We start from the raw sequence: 18649 nt of genomic DNA, 5'->3' as shown, positions 1-18649 counted from the left end.
CCACATAAATCTGACAACTTAGATAACTGTCCAATTCCTCAAAATCCACAAGCTCTTAAAATACACCTATGATGAATTACATATCCTAAAAAGTCCAATTTAAAATTTGAATTCATGGTTTAAAACTTTTCAAAAAGAAATTTGGAGGCCCAGATTGTTTTACTGGCAAATTTCTCAAAATGTTTAAGAATAAATAACAACAATTCTACATACAATTTCAGAAAATAACAAACATTCATCTTTTTCCAAGCTTCATTTGGAAGTAATCTTTGCATGATAATATCAGTGCTGAATGTGTCAGTACCCTGAAATTACATGAAAACATACATACTAGAGAAGAAATGTTGACAAGCAGAGATGAATTACAGATGATATTATGATGACACAATATCATTATCAGAATTACAATGTGTCTGAATTTTATTTACTTCATCCATATGAAAATAAGCTTGAAATTTTGATAATCTGTAAAATTAAAATCTTCCTATCTATGTTGTAATTAACTCAATGCATAAAACATAAGAACTCTGAGAAACAAAAGAAAAATATTAATATGGTTTAAAGGAATAATCAAAAAACTATAATATATGAGAATGAATTGAACAATAAGAAAGGCTTTAGAAATAAATGAGCAAGGTAAAGTAGAAGAAATAAATACAAGCCACGGTCTGTGTGGAAGAATACAAATGCACTACTGGACAAACCACTGGTGATAAGCAACCACACTATTCTCATGATAAAAATTTCAATCTACTCACTATCAGAGATAGCTTGTCTATTACACAAACTAACTTAACCAAATATGACAGTATGTGATACGGCTGTCAATTGAGATTAAGAATAAATCATTACTTAAGGAATATACCCTAAATTGTTTCTCTAAGAGTTTAAAAATTATACCTATTAGTCATAAATTAATCATGCAAACATTTTAATAAATATTTTGCTTATCAATAGGTGATACATTGTTGAAATTATTTTGTTAGAAACTTAAGCAGAACTGAAGATTACATAGGGTTCTGGAGACTTCTCTTGCCTATTCACACTTCATCCATTATTTCCCTTGAATAACCGATTCAATATAGTAGAGTACAATCCTTTTCACTGAAAACTCTCCTGCTCACTTTTATAAGATTTTCAGTTAAAGAGCATATTGAATTGAAAAGTATATTCTTCTTTCAATGAGTATTTATAGGTATCAACTATACAGATTTCAATCAAAAGCACCTTCCAATTGATGACATAATGTCATTGTCAGAGGAGATATAACCCCAAAGGCTTTTGGTGTGCATTTCTTTAATCTATTATTCTCAGTCCCATCACTACATCCATCAAAGAAATTCAATGCCATGTATTTAAAGTGTACCCTTTACACTTTCTAACAATTCTTTCCATTGTTATACTCTTCCAGATTCATCAAAATATATAAAATTATATTTGAATAAAGAAATTGTATCTAGATGAAAGACAAATTATCATGTAAGCTATTATTTCCAGATGAGATCTTAGTTCAGAAAAGGGTAGAAAACTTATTAGTTTGAGGAGTACTGTGTACACTACTACCTTGTAACATTTTTATTTATCTAGTGTATTTTTAGTTCCTGTAAATGAAAGCAATAATACATTGTTGGATTTTACCAGATAACTCTTTAGCAAAAAAGAATACAAATTATTGTATCCCTTTTTAAAATATTTATGTATGCATAGAAATGTATAAAATTATTGGTGCATACTTGAAATATATCTAAATTTACAGATTTCGTTGGTTAACTTGCTCCCTTCATTCAGTGTTGTTTTTGAAATCTACCCAGGATGATAAATATACATGTGTAATTTGATGTATGCTCTGCATAACTTCATATCATATGACTACATGCATTTTATCTATCTATTCAATCACTGTTGTCATCTGATATGTTCAACACTTTTGCTATTACAAGCAGCACTTCAATAACATCTGTGTAAATATTGCCTTTATAATTCTCAGCTTGTTTTAGAAGTCAAATACTGGGCTCATCTCTATTGGTTTCTTTCTTTTCTAAGATCTCATTCCTTTAATTTTTCATAGTCTTATAGCTCTCTGCTGCCTAAGCAGAAATGGCTTAACACCTTTAGTATTTTCAGTTGTTCTCAATAAAATCAGGGTTAGTAAATTACCTCATCTATGATTACCTAGAAGCTCCTTTACTCTTTACACTGCAAACTCTTCTTCATACTACATGTTTTATTGTATAATTAACTATCCTGCTCTCTCTTAACTTTCTTGGCACACAGCGGTGAAAAAAAAAATGGATGATGCAAATGGATCCACAAAGACCTCACGTACTCCCTTAACCAAGTCACAGGAGGTACAACAGAACTTCAGTGTCCAAGAAATTCTTGTCAGACTTGCTACAGACTTTTTCACCTATAACCAAAGTACAACCCATAGCTATCTCATCCTTTCTTCCTTTCGCAAATCCAGTCTCAGACGTCTTCCAAAGTGCCACTACAAAGATTTCAGTTGCTCAGCCTGACACCTGTTTACTTCCTTTGTTTGGAGTTATTCTGTTTCTATGCAATATCTTGCTGACCTGTGCAACATTCTACTGAATTTCCTGTAAGAAGTTATTCTTTTTCTGTTAACATAAACTTACACATTTTCCTTTTTCAATACAATAGATTTCTCTTCTCATTAATAACCACCCAATATTTCACAATTATTTTTCCCATAGTTCCCACATGTCTCCTTCATAGCAACTATCACAGCCTATAATGGTACTTTTGTTCTTATTGATGTATAATAAATGCACACATTGGTAGGGTATATGTGATATTTTGATACAGTTGTATTCTAAGTTTTGTTCTCCTCTACTAGAGTGGAAATTTCATGAAAGTAAAAGTTGCGGCTCTCTGGGAATGCCATCGTATCTCTTCCATTTAACACATTATCAGATGCAAAGAGGACCCTCAGTAAGTATCTCTCAAATTGTTAAATAATTGAGTTCCTTTTATGTGTTGGTGCTGTGGATTTTAAAGTAGACTTGAGGATCATGAAAAAAGTAAACTAAAGATGAAAAGCTCTTTCTAGGTACCTATTATGTAACAACCAATTTACTTAAGGTATTTTATTTATTCCTTATACAACCATATAACACAGGTATCACAATACTCATTTTATAGATGAGAAAATTAAGATGCAGAAAAATTAGGTAAATTCCTTAAAATTTAGTTGCTAATGGCAGAGATTCACTTTAATTCCATTTCCAACTGATTCTGATCTTTGACCTCTCTACTGTACCACACTGCCCAAGGGTAAACGCTTTTGATTTATAGACAGCTTCAGATAATTTTCATGAATGCTACAATTAAAATTCTTTGAACTCCAGAGTGTCTCTTTGCCCCATCTCTTCATGTGCCGGAATGCACATGCAGGAAACAATGGATTCCTATTGCAGGACACAATGGATTCCTTTCGCAAGCAATGCATTCATATTATTTGTGTTTCAATTTCTTTGCCATGAAATTGTCCGAGTTATGATTATACATCGTTTTGCCTGAAGACATCCCATCTCCATAAATCTTAGACCTGAATTATTGGGGATACAATTTGTAGATGTCACATTTAATCATATAAAACTGAAGTTTCCTGGATTGCTGAGTCATTGGAATTGAGTGGAATGGCAATTTCTAACATTTGGAGAAAGAATGTATGATGAAGAGAAATGTGTAACCATGGCATATAATAACAAGATTGGACCTAAGCCATTTTAGAATAAATATATTTAACACTCAGAGGTGGAACCCAAGGTCGAGACAGGTTAAGTAATTGGCAGAATACTAAGCAGCTTGCTAACGGTATAGCTAGCCACATGCTAATCACCTTCTAACACACATAATACTTAAGAGTTACTGTGCTTGCTAGTGGCCATTAGTGGAATGCTTAATCACTTTATAACATATATACCACTCATTAGTTACTGTTTCCCAGGTGAATGGTTTATAAATACTAAATTCTAATGTTTCATCCTAGGAGTTTCATGACTTATTTCTTCCTGACTTTTGTCTAATTTCTTCCTTTATTCTCATTAGGTGTTTGCTTCTGTAATCTTTATCATTTCAGTACAAAATTTGTTAATTATATTACCTTCACAATAAATTGATTACTCTACAGGGGATAATATTTTTTCAATCCAGAAGCTATGAAAAAGGAAATCCCAGATGAACTTATTGGGCTTGTATGGTATTAAGTCTGGATGTGGGATTTGCATAGTCCAGAAATGTTAAGAATAGTCACATTTGGAGGTCTCTAATTCGATTCAGCAGTTACTCATGAATTCCACAAAACCTTTATTGAGCATCTATCATGGTGCAGGAATTTACTCATATAAACATGAATAATTTATATCCCTTACCAACAATGAGTTCACAGATTAGTGGAGTAAATATGCAAAAGACAAATAAAATATTAATAAATAATTCATATTTTGAGAGCTTCCTGGAAAAGTACAGCCCAAATGCTGTGGAGAGTTTTTGACTGATTTAGTTTAGTTCTCACAGGAGGCACAAGTTACCTCCTGGCACAACCATACCTTACCTGAGATGGTTCACCTGCCCTTAATGGAACCCAACCTAGTAGAAAAATGGAATGAGGAAGATCTCAATAGACTGCTATTCTATGCAAGGTGCACAAGAATATATACAGAATGCTATCTTTTCTTTCATAAAGACAGTGAAAATAAGGATATGTTTCCATATTGATTTGTATTGAAGGAATGAGTACAAGTAGAAATAAGGCAAAAAATAATGAAAACCCACTATTGGAGAAAAAATAATAAGCACAGCTTTTCTTCGTTCTTTATTTTTTAGCTCCTGAAAAGAACTTCTTTATTTTTTTAACATCTCATTTTGTATTAAGAAATAGCAGCTAAACAAATTTCTCTAGTGTTTCATTGCTGCCTATAGAACCTCACTATTTCCTTATTATAGTGCTCATCGTAAGTAAATATACACGGTTTTGTCTATTTGTGGATGTTTCTTATCCAATTTTCCTTGAGGCAACTTAGTAGGTTCTAGTGACTTTTTATTCTACATTTTAATGTGCATTCTTTCTAAGCATTTAGAAAGTAGTTACCTCATCTCTACTACTGCATGTCATTAAAGGTTACGTTCAGAAGGAAAAAACGATCTATATTGGTACAATTAAGAGACAAAAAATCATTTTGAAGGACTATTTGCCAGCATCCACTGAAAATTATAAATGCACAAATTCTATGACCCTGCAATTTTACTTGCTATCTACCCTAAAAAAAATTTACATATATACAGGGAGGCATGTTGTCAGAATGTTCATAACTGCATTGTTTGCAATAGATCATTAGAAATATCTGGAAATCTACATTTCCAGAAATAATGAAATAGACAAAATCAACTGATGTCAACTATGTGCTATGAATGACTACGTAACTGTTAAAACTAATTGAGTAAATTAAAAGGGAAATACCTTTAAGATAAATTGTTGGGCGAATAAAGCACATCAGAAAGAAATATACAGACCAAGACAGCATTTCTATAAAATACACCTTGATTGTGTATTTTGGGAAGCATGTATGTTGCTGTGTAAATACAGGGAACAAAATATCAAAATAACTACTATTGTAGAGAATTCTGGAAATGAAAATAGTGATTAGGATAATTTTAACTATCTGTTTATGTGAATGTTTTATAATGAAAATACATTCATGTAGTGCTTGTATATTTAAAATTAAATAAATGTTTTTAAGAAAAGAAAATAGATTATGAATGAGAACTTCAAGAGTCTGTGAACTAGGGGGCTAGATAGAATTCTTAAATAACTGTGCACTGAGACACTGCAGACATGTGGCTTCCATTAATCTATTAGCAAAGACTTCTGGTATATTCAGAGGAGTAAAGACTCACAAAAGAGAAAGAATCTCTGTCTATGTTATACTCCTCTTACTTGTTCTGTTACTCCATAATTCACGTTTTCAACCAGTACTTTTCAGTATATAAAAATTCTATGTTTTTATACTTTCTTGCCAATAAGGTTTCAACAAATTTCTCCATTTGTAATTATTTTATTCGGGTCTTTGTGATTGTATAACATCCTGTGTTTCTCATTGTTTAGGTCTGTGAGTCTGTACCTTGTATTTATCTTTTCCATTAAAAAAATGAGTTGCATAATTTTATATCTGAATTTCTGCTTTTTCGTGGTATTCATTTTAGTTCAATTTGCTATGTTTTACATATGAAAATTTATATGTAAAATTCTTATTATAAATGACATTTTCAAGTTCTGTTCCATAGTCCCTCCCAAGATGCAACATGCATTGTAATTTTTAAGTTTTATTTAGATCTATATTTAATCTTTGAAAAGCATCAGGGATTTAAACAGAAGCAACAACATCAATCAAAAATCATTTCCAATGGATATTCAGTAGGTTATGGTTAGATTCATGACCAAAAAGGGATTGATTCATTCAGTTGTTCATTGAGCATTTACTCTGTGCTAGCTGTCTCCTAAAAATTCTGATGCACAAATGACAGAAATTAAATTCTGCCTTTTTAAGCTTATATTTTAGCATCAAGTGACAAACAATAAGCATAATGAAGAATTAAATTATGCTGGGTGTATAGAAATGTATTAAATACAGATTACAGGGAAAAATAGAAAAGGGAATAGAGAATAGTGGAAAAGGCTTGAGGCAGGAGCTAGAGGAGCAGTTTGCAATTTTACTCTTAGAGGTCGGGGGTGACCATTATTGAGAAGGCAGCATCTGAGCAAAGACTGATAGAGAGGAAAGATTTTGCTGTAGTCATCTGTGCAAAAACCCAGAGATGGAATTATTTCTAGCAAAGATAAGGAAAACCAAAAAGAAAAGTGGAAGGAGAATTAAGTCCTAGCACATGGAAATGTCAAAAGATCAGGAAGATGAGGATCTGGCAAAGAAGACTGAGAAGTAGAAGCCAATGAGATGGGAGAAAACCCAAGAATGTGTTGTCTTGGAAGCCACATGACTGGAAGTGTAACGAGCGGGAGGGAGTGAAGAGCCGTGTGAACTGTCATTGACGATGCAAAATGGCACGTAGATTCAGATAAAGACCATTAAGTGATCTTGGCAATAATAATTTCTAGAGAGTGCTTAATAACTAGAACATTTCCAATACCGTCTCCTTATACCATGTCCTTCATCCTTTCCCCCAAAACACTATTTTTCTGAATTTTAGACTCATCCTTTACATATTTTCATAGTTTTATCACAAATGTTTGTATTCCTAAGCAATATATTATTTGGTACTGCTTTGTTTTCTCCTTTGTAAAAATGCAATTATATTAATCAGGGTTCTCTGGAGAAATAGAATCAATATATAAAGACAGAAAGAGATTTGTGGTGAGGCATTGGTTCAGAAGATTATGGAGGCTGAAAGGTCACGAGATCTGCTGTCTGCAAACTGGATACAAAGGAAAGCTGTTAATGTAGTTACAGTCCAAACCAGAAGGCCTGAGAACAAGAGAAGCCAATAGTGTAAGTTCCAGTCAGAATCCGAAAGTCCAAGCATCAGGAATGCTAATGTCCAAGGGCAGAAGAAGATGGATAACCCAGCTCAAGCACACAGAACAAATTCCTTCTTCCTTCCCTTTTTCTTCTACGCAGGACTTCAGTGGATAGGGTGATGCTCACCCTCATCAGTGAGGGTGATCTTCTTTACTCAGTCTGCTAATTCAAATGCTCATCTCTTCTGGAAACATCTTCACAGACCTAACCAGAAATAATGTTTACGAACTATCTGGGCATGTTTTAGCCCAGTCAAGATGACACATAAAATTAACCATCACAGCCATCAAATGTATGCAGCCCTTTCTACTCAGTATGCTTCCAAGCATGTAACTCAGAATATTTGATAGAAAGAATTTTTGTATTTGTTATAAGGCTTTGACCTTCAGAGTTTTTTTTTTCTTGAGTCAATCTTGATAGAGTATTTTTGTAAAGTCTTATTTTTTTTTTAATTTAAAAAAGAAGTTTATACAGTTCTGCAGGCTGTACAGGAAGCATGGAGCCAGTATCTAATCTGAGGAGGCCTCAGAAAGCTTTTACTCATAGCAGAAGGTGAAGCAGCAGTAGGTACTTCATATGGCAAAAACAGGAATAAGAGAGAGAATGAAGAGCAGGAGGAGCCACACACTTTTAAATGACCAGAACTCATGACAGCTCATTCACTATCACAAAGACTGCACCAAGCCATGAAGAATCCACCTTCATGACCAAAATACCTCTTATCAGGCCCCACCTCCAGAATTGGGGGTTACAATTCAATATGAGATTTGGGTGGGGACAAATATCCAAATTATATCAAACTGGTACTTTTTTTTTTGAGTCAGAGTTTCACTCTTATTACCCAGGCTGGAGTGCAACAGTGTGATCTCGGCTCACTGCAACCTCCGCCTCCTGGGTTCAGGCAATTCTCCTCCCTCAGCCTCCTGAGTAGCTGGGATTACAGGCATGCACCACCGTGCCCAGCAATTTTCGTACTTTTAGTACGGGGTTTCACCATGTTGACCAGGATGGTCTTGATCTCTGGACCTCATGATCCACCTGCCTTGGCCTCCCAAAGTGCTGGGATTACAGGCGTGAGCCACCACACCTGGCTCAAACTGGTACTTTATATATTTTTTAATTATTTTCAGGAAGCAGTATAATGTTGGCTATGGCTTTGTCATAGATGGCTTTGACTGTTTTAAGGTATGTCCCTTTTATGCTGATTTTGCTGAGAGTTTTAATCATAAAGGAATCTTGTCAAATGCTTTCTCTACATCTATTCAGATGACCATGAGATTTTTGTTTTTAATTCTGTTTATGTGGTGTATCGAATTTATTGACTTGCATAGATTAAACTATCCCTGCATCCCTGGTGTGAAACCCACTTGATCATGGTGGATTATGTTTTCAATATGTTGTTAGATTGGTTTACTTGTATTTTGTTGAGAATCTTTGCACCTATGTTCATCAGGGATATTGGTCTGCAGTTTTCTTTTTTGTTATGTCCTTCCCTGGTTTAGGGGTGGTACTGGCTTCATTGAATAATTTAGGGAGGATTCTCTCTTTCTCTATCTTTTGGAATGATGTCAATAAGATTGATATCAATTCTTCTTTGAATGTCTGATAGAATTCAGCTGTGAATCTATCTGGTCCTACACTTTTTTTGCTGGCAATTTTTCTATTACTGTTTCAATCTTGCTGGTTGTTATTGGTCTGTTCAGTTTCTATATCTTCCCGGTTTAATCTAGGAGGATTGTCTATCTCCAGGAATCTATCCATCTCCTCTTCGTTTCCTATTTTATGAATGTAAAGTTGTTCATAATAGCCTAGAATGATCTTTTGTATTTGTGGTATCAGTTGTAATATTTCCCTTTTCATTTCTAATTGACCTTATTTGGACCTTCTTTTCTTGGTTAATCTCACTAATGGTCTACCGATTTTGTTTATTCCTTCAGAGAACCAACTTTTGGTTTCATTTATCTTTTGTATGTTTTTGTTTCAATTTCATTTAGTACTGCTCTGGTCTTTGTTATTTCTTTTCTTCTGCTACATTTAGGTTTGGATTGTTCTTGATTTTTCAGTTCCGTGAGGTGTGACCTTAACTTGTCTATTTGTGCTCTTTCAGACTTTTTGATGTAGGCATTTAATGTTATGAACTTTCCACTTAGCACTGCCTTCAGGTAACAAATAGCGTGATGAATAGAATAGTACTTCACAGCTCAATACTAACATCGAATATAAATGGCCTAGGTGCTCCACTTAAAAGATAATGACACAGGGAGGAGAGGATCACACACTGGGGTCTGTGAGTGGGGGAACAGGGGAGGGACAGTTGGGGGTGGGAAGTTGGGGAGAAATAGCATGGGGAGAAATGCCAGATACAGATGATGGGGAGGAAGGCAGCAAATCACACTGCCATGTGTGTACCTATGCAACAATCTTGCATGTTCTTCACATGTAACCCCAAACCTAAAATGCAGTAAAAACAAAAGATAATGAATGGTAGAATGGATAAGAATTCACCAAATTTCTACTGTCTTCAGGAGATGCAATTAACATAAAGAGTCACATAAACTCAAGATAAAGGATGAAAAAAGATATTCCATTCAAATGGACACCAAAAGTGAGCAGGAGTAGTTATTCTTACATCAACAAAAGAGATATCAAAGCAATGGCAGTTAAAAAACACAAAGAGGAATATTATATAATGATAAAAGGCCTTGTCCAACAGGAAGAGATCATGATTCTAAATATATATTCACCAAAACTGGAAATCCCAAGTTGATAAAACAATTACCCCTAGACCTATGAAATGAGATAGACAGAACACAATAATAGTGGAGGACTTCAAAACTCCACTGACAACACTAGACAGGTCATCAAGACAGAAAGTCAACTGAGAAACAATGGATTTAAACTATACTCTAGAGCAAATGGACTTAACAGACATTTACAGAACATTCTATCCACCAACTGCAGAATATATATTCTATTCATTAGCACATGAAACGTTCTCCAAGATAGACAATATGATAGGCCACAAAACAAGTCTCAGTAAATTTAAGAAAACCTAAATTATATCAAATATTCTCTCAGACCTCAGTGGAATAAAATTGGAAATAATTTTATTTCCAAAAGGAAATAAAGGAACCCTCAAAGGAACCCTCAAAACCATGCAATACATGGAAATTAAATAACCTATTTCTGAATGATCATTGGGTCAACAATGAAATCAAGATAAAAATTTTAAAATGCTTTGAGCTGAACAATAACAGTGACACATTCTATCCAAACCTCTGGGTTATTCTTTAATTCGAAATTTTTGGAATTGCTTGTAGAATTATTTACTTTTTTAATATCCACTTGACTCTGCAGTTCTAGTTTATTTGTCACTTCTTGGGGGTTTTTTTTCCCTTAAATTGACCTATATTGTTAAAGACTTCTCACTTTAATCAGGATTTTAAGAAGACACTTATAGTCTTTTTAATTCTCTCCAACATAACACTTCCTTTTTGATGTCAGACTTTTTTCTTTACTAGCTCATATTTTCAATTTTCTCTTTTCTTTTTTTTTTTTTTTTTTTTTTTGGTCTCTTAAGTTCTAGTCTCAGTAGGTTTCAGCCTTTTTTTCCACTATAAACATTTAAGATTATAAGTTGTTCTTTGAAACCACTTTAGTTATTCCTGTAAGTTTTATAGGTAGTATTTAATTGCTATTTGGGTTTATGTATTTTAATTTCCATTATAATTTGTCATTTGACCTATAGATTTATTAAGTGTTTTTAATTTCAAAATACATGGCTTTTTTATTATTAATAATTGCTATGTTTGGCAGTTCCTGTATGATTTATACTTACTTTCTATTGTTCCACTGCTTCCAGGTACTGAGTTATTTTTCCCTAGCTTCTCCTTTTGTCACTTGGCTGGAGTTCCAAGAACTCAGAAAGAACATCAGGAAAGACCCAGGAACTCCACTTTACAAGCAGAGACAAATGGTTTAAATACTACTTTCTTAGAGGAAAGAAGTTATAATAGTATTTGTGGATGAGCTTTTTTTCTCCAGGAAAAAAAGAATCATAGTTTTTCTTTTTTTTTTTTTTATTGCATTTTAGGTTTTGGGTACATGTGCAGAACATGCAAGATAGTTGCATAGGTACACACGTGGCAATGTGATTTGCTGCCTTCCTCCCCTTCACCCACATTTGGCATTTCTCCCCAGGCTTTCCCTCCCCAGCTACCCCCCTCCGCTGTCCCTCTCCTATTCCCCCCAATAGACCCCAGTGTGTAGTGCTCCCTTCCGTGTGTCCATGTGTTCTCATTTTTCATCACCCGCCTATGAATGAGAATATGCGGTATTTCATTTTCTGTTCTTGTGTCAGGTTGCTGAGAATGATGTTCTCCAGATTCATCCATGTCCCTACAAAGGACACAAACTCATCATTTTTGATTGCTGCATAATATTCTATGGTATATATGTGCCACATTTTCTCAGTCCAGTCTATCATTGATGGGCATCTGGGTTGGTTCCAGGTCTTTGCTATTGTGAACAGTGCTGCAATGAACATTCGTGTGCATGTGTCCTTATAGTAGACCAATTTATAGTCCTTTGGATATATACCCAGTAATGGGATTGCTGGGTCATATGGAATTTCTATTTCTAGGTCCTTGAGGAATCGCCACACTGTCTTCCTCAGTGGGTGAACTAACTTAACACTCCCACCAGCAGTGTAAAAGTGTTTCTGTTTCTCCACATCCTCTCCAGCATCTGTTGTCTCCAGATTTTTTAATGATAGCCATTCTACTGGCATGAGGTGGTATCTCAATGTGGTTTTGATTTGCATCTCTCTAATGACCAGTGATGATGAGCATTTTTTCATGTGTTTGTTGGCCTTTTGAAAAGTGTCTGTTCATATCCTTTGCCCATTTTTGAATGAGCTTGTTTGTTTTTTCCTGTAAATCTGTTTGAGTTCTTTGTAGATTCTGGATATCAGCCCTTTGTCAGATGGGTAAACTGCAAAAATTTTTTCCCATTCTGTTGGTTGCCAATTCACTCTAGTGACTGTTTCTTTTGCCGTGCAGAAGCTGTGGAGTTTGATCAGGTCCCATTTGTCTATTTGGCTTTTGTTGCCAATGCTTTTGGTGTTTTGGTCATGAAGTCCTTGCCTACTCCTATGTCCTGAATGGTTTTGCCTAGATTTTCTTCTAGGGTTTTTATGGTTCCAGGTCTTATGTTTAAGTCTTTAATCCATCTGGAGTTAATTTTAGTGTAAGGTGTCAGAAAGGAGTCCAGTTTCTGCTTTCTGCACATGGCTAGCCAGTTTTTCCAGCACCATTTATTAAACAGGGAATCCTTTCCCCATTGCTTGTTTTTGTCAGGTTTATCAAAGATTGTATGGTTTTAGATATGTTGTGTTGCCTCCGATGCCTCAGTTTTGTTCCATTGGTCTATATCTCTGTTTTGGTACCAGTACCATGCTGTTTTGATTACTGTAGCCTTGTAGTATAGTTTGAAGTCCGGTAGTGTGATGCCTCCTGCTGTGTTCTTTTTGCTTAGAATTGACTTGGCTATGCGGGCTCTCTTTTGGTTCCATATGAAGTTCAAGGTGGTTTTTTGCCAGTTCTGTGAAGAAAGTCAATGGTAGCTTGATGGGGATAGCGTTGAGTCTGTAAATTACTTTGGACAGTATGGCCATTTTCATGATATTGATTCTTCCTAACCATGAACATGGAATGCTTCTCCATCTACTTTTTCAAACACCTATACTGATAAAGGAGTTCCCTATACTGTATACTTTACTATATTCCTAAGAGCAAGGTATGGCTTGTGGCTGATAATTACAATAATGGTCTATAAAGTACAGTGGATTTTAGGAATATATTTTTTATTTGGCATAACTGCTATAGTGTTGAACATTTTTGTGTTCTAAATTTTATGTATGTGAGGCTACTATGAAATACCATATATCCTCCTAAACTTTAAAAACTTTAAATCACTGCACATATTGATGACTCAGTGATGGATGGGTCCAGTTTTGGAAATCATGAAGGAGCTACACCATATCCAGTGGAAGAAGGACAGGTCAGACTCCAGCTACTGAAGAAGGAATTTAGTCATGAATTAGGCATTTGAGTGAATGTTCTTGTTTAAGACTACACAGAAAAGAAAACTTGAATAGGAAAGATTTTCAGACTTGAACATGAACAAACATCTAATTTCCATGAGATAAGTGATTCCATTTTTTGGCTTTAATATCTTTATTGAATGTTAACAATAGAATGCACTGTATTCATTTCGTTTGATTTTGAGGGGTTTGGGGAATTGCTGATAATGAGTGAGGAATTTAAGATTGTAAATCATTTATTGTATGACCTGTTCAAGTATGCTGTTAGACAACATAGCCTATAATAAAATATAATGGAACAGAAAGAGAATTTTCAACTAAAATATAATACAATATAATATAATATATTTCAATATATATAAAATATATAATATATATTTCAACCAAAATATAATATAGTTAACCCAATGGATACCTTGCTATGATATATTGTAGACATTTTACTGGACAGCAGAGACACGCATTTCTTGTAAGCCAGAACTCCCCAACTCATCACTGATCACATGCAACTATGTAGGAGCTATGTATACAGAGAAGAAATCACATACATGGAAGGGAAGGGCCTTCTGAACCAGCCTTGCTGAGAGATCAGCCAAACCTCTAGTCCACAATAAATGTGGCCTTTGTTTACAATAAATTTGATTGACTAAAAGAAATGACATATATGGAAACCTAGAGCAGACAGGTGGAAAACCATTCTAATTTTCCCACGAGTTCTTCCATAAAGGAGGTGATTATCAGTCTAACTAGGTCAATTCTATGTTACCAATAGAACTAAACTTGCAAATGGATGGGCTTAAAATGCATATAAAAGTCAAGTGTGAATATATGGTTTAAACTTGCACTTTGTTTTCAGAACAGAAAAGAAAATAAGTGCCTCCTCTCTGTGAGCCCCAGCATGTTTTTTTGTTTCTTACTGGTTCTCCATAATGATCAGTTATGGGCTGACCTAGCTATAGTCCCCCATTATTCAATCAACCACGAAACTAGGTGTTTCTGCAAAGGTATTTAATTAAAGTGCATAATTAGTTGACTCTAAGGAAGATTCTTTTAGGCCATCTAGGTAGGCCTAATTCAGTTTTAAGGACTTAAGAGTAGAGCTGAGGCTTCTTGAAGTAGAAGAAGTTCCACCTGTGAATGGCAGCTGGAGCCTGTGCCCCAGAGTTCCAGCCTGCCTTATAGATTTCTGATTGTCTTGCCAGCTCTCACAATCATGTAAATCAATTCTTTGTAATAAATATATTTATTTAATGGATATCACATGAGATTTACCACAGTAGGCCAGAAAACAGCCTATCGTAAATTTTGGAATAAGCCAGAGATTATTCCCTTCAATAAAGAAAGTGAGATGGCACCAGTATCACAAGAGCAACTTAAAGGTAGCTCTCCCCTCTAGTCCAGGGTAGATGGGAAAAAGATGCTGTCAAGAAACTGAAATTGCTAGTAACATGTGGATGATAGGAGTCTGGAACAGCAAAGTAGGTGTTGAAAGTTAAACATCAGGCACATGTAATTTTTATGAGCAACAGTAAGAACAACAACCAGAGAATCTCAGCTGAGATCTGTGGCAGTGGGTAATAGACGATCATGTTACCAGGGGGAAGATAGGAAGCACTGTTGACTTACACATCTGACAAAAGTCAAGAGCTGGTAAATACAATGCTTGCATCTATTATGACAGTGTAAAATCATGATCCCTCATTAACCCAGATCTGAATCAGCCCCAGCCAATGCCTGGATTTCTGTGTGGTGAGATCCCAAGCAGAGGACCCAGTTCATCTGTGCCAGAAGACTCAACAAGTCAGCTTCTGTCACCTTCTTCTGCCTGCTTTCCCAGCTGTACTGGCAGCCTAAGCAGAGGACCCAGTTCACCTGTACCTAGATTCCTGACCCACAGAAACTGTTAGATAATAGTAAATAGGTATTTTTAAGCTGCTAAATTCCTGGTAGTCTGTTATGAAGCAAGAGAAAACTAATATATTCATCCAGTTCATACTTGATTCAACAGTCAACAGTCCTTTTGATTGGTCTATTAGTTTCATGTGGGATCCAGAACAAGCGAGTGCTTGGTAGCTGATCCAGGCTCTGATATAGCCTATCTGTTCACCTGGACCATGTGTCCCTGTATTAGTCAGGGTCCTCTAGAGGGACAGAACTAATAGAATATATGTATATATGAAGAGGAGTTTATTAAGGAGAATTGACTCACAAAGTCCCATGATAGGCCATCTGCAAGCTGAGAAGCAAGGATCCAGTAGTGTCTCAGTCCAAAACCCAAAACCTCAAAAGTAGGGAAGCCAACAGTGTTGCTTTCAATTTGTGGCTGAAGGCCAAGAGCCCCTCTTAAACCACAGGTTTCAGTCCAAGAGTCCAAGTGCCAAAGAACTTGGAGTCACATGTTCGATAGCAAGAAGCATCCAGCATGGGAGAAAGACGAAAGCCAGAAGACTCAGCAAGTCAGCTTCTTCCTGCCTGCTTTCCTACTTGTGCTGACAGCCGATTGAACGGTGTCCACTCACATTGGGAGTGGGGGATGTCTTCCTAAGGCTGGGTCTTCCTTTCCCAGTACGCTGAATCAAATGTTAATCTCTTCCGGCAACACCCAGAAACACCCTGATCTACACAAAAACAATGCTTTGCATTTTTCGATCCAATTAAGTTGACACTTAATATTAACCATCACAGTCCCAGTAGATCCAGTGATGCCTGAAAGAACTTAGTAGATTAAGGCTGTGTACTGTCACTGAGAAACCCCAGAGTTAAGGCACAGACCTTCACGGTGCTACAGCAAGGCTATGCCCTCTGCTGCAGAAAAATACAATTTGAATAATAGCGCCTGTCATACTTTTAGGTCCTGAAAGAGATCCCTAACCATGGGATGTTACGTAGTTATAATACTGAAGGTGTCACTGTAAGCTGGGTATTGTCATATCCCTTATTATAAGATCAGGCAAGTACCATAATAAGTTCCAGTAGCAACTCCATAGGAGTGGTACATTTAGGATTGTATCCAAGCAGATATAGAGGGACAAATAATTTATGCTAATGGACCAGAATATTATGTCATCTACTTCTTTTACACTGAGGTATCTCCCTCAGTTCACACTTAGGGCCTTGGGGGAGAAAATCTGTAGGTCTTTTTCATATATAGGTTGAATCAATTTTTTCATGTAAGCCAAGAATGAACTGTGGTCATATTATAGCACTGCTCCAGAGATGACATTAAAGGACAGAAGTGAGGGGAAATTCTTCCAATAGAGAACTTCAAACAGTATATCAGACTGTACATGTGTTCTTCAACTTCATGTGGAGGACTTGTTTATAAAAATAAATGTGGAATTGCACCAACCACACCCTAACAAGGGTATGGTAACCACGGGTCTTGATTCAGGGTCTTAACTCAGGAGCGAAGTTTACTTAGTTGCTAGATAACCAGTCAAGAGAAGCAGAAGGGGTGCTAGCAGAAGGTGAGGGGATGTAGATTGGGTGGCACAGGAAGGAAATGATGTATATCAATTATGGCCTGAGAACCAGCTGCAGCAGCTGAAACAACTGCTTGTTTCATTGAATTTCCTGTTTGAAGTCATTTCTGGAAACTATGGTCGGTGACTACCATCAAGTGTCAGTAGTAGAGAGGATTCAGTGTGGACCATGAGTGGTGCAAGACACTGTTGATTCCATCCTCTGTGTCTCTTCAGTATATCTCTGAGTTCACTGTCCATTGCTACAGTGGACAGTTCCCAACATGCTAGTAGATTCCACCTCTGATTCTTTGTTCTGTCTGAAGCCTTTCTCTAGGGCCACTGGAGCTTTTTAGTCCAAGTACAGGGCAACCTAACATTGCTGGAGATTTAACATCCTCAGTAGCGAACCTCAACTTTTGAGGGATGAGAGGTAGTAGACAAATCCTTCAACTTGCCAAATTTTGGCAAAGTTATTGTTATGTGGTCCTTGATTCCTCAGAGGATTTTCAGTTGCCACAGAAGTGACCTTCCAAGAACAAGTGGTTTTACACTCTTGCTTGCATACACCCTTGAAAGACTATATGCTTGAACACTGTTGACAACAAAATGTTTTTTCATACATTTCTCCTGAATCATGGGATTATCATTATTATAATTTATAAACTGCTATAAATTATAAACCTATAAGTTTAATTATTTGCAAAAGATAAAATTTCTGGCACAATTATAATTTGATTACATGCTTTAAACATAGTTTCACAAAATCTTGGAACTATTGATGTAGTTCATTTGATTTTTGGAAAAGATTGACCATATACAACCTAACAAGAAGACTTAATCCACATTATTAAGTATTATTAAGTACTGTTAAAAAAAAAGACTGAATTATAATTCTAAGATATACAGATAGATAAATGTAGGTATAGCTAGATAAGATAGATAAACATAGGTATAGAGATGGAGAGAAAGACAGATAGTGTAGGGGAATAATAACTCTTATAGGTTTGTAATTGGAATGTACCCCTGTTACAAAAAGATGTATTAACAAGAGAAAAAAACAGAAGTTTATTAACATGTATATCTCATGTAGTCACAAGAGATAGTCAAGAATGAGTAATTCTCTGCAAGGTGATTTGAATTCCAGCTTATGTAGCATCTTCAACAAAGAACAGTACACTTTTAGAGAAGTAGGAAGACAAAGGAAAAGGACTTGGAGTTTTTGGAGGGAGCAAACTGAAGGGAAGGCAAACCAATGGCAGATAAAGTTTAGTTAGTAAAGCTTGGTAATATGAATTTTTCTGGTATCATCACAAGGCTGATAAAGGATCTAAAGCTGTCTTCATTGGCTAACATTTATTCTCTCTGGTAGGGGTAGGGGGCCTAGTACCTTTTTGTCTGGGTCAATTTATGTCCTGCTTTTAAGCAAATAGAGGAAGGACAGAGATCTCTCCTGCATCTCCTTCTTCTTCTCTTCTGCTCAACACTTTCTTTTGAGGAACCATATTTTGGTCTCCTACAATATTAAG

The sequence above is a fragment of the Callithrix jacchus genome, chromosome 2, assembly GCF_049354715.1.
Source record: "Callithrix jacchus isolate 240 chromosome 2, calJac240_pri, whole genome shotgun sequence".
NCBI classification, from domain to species: Eukaryota; Metazoa; Chordata; class Mammalia; order Primates; family Cebidae; genus Callithrix; species Callithrix jacchus.
This window is presented reverse-complemented; position numbering follows the sequence as displayed.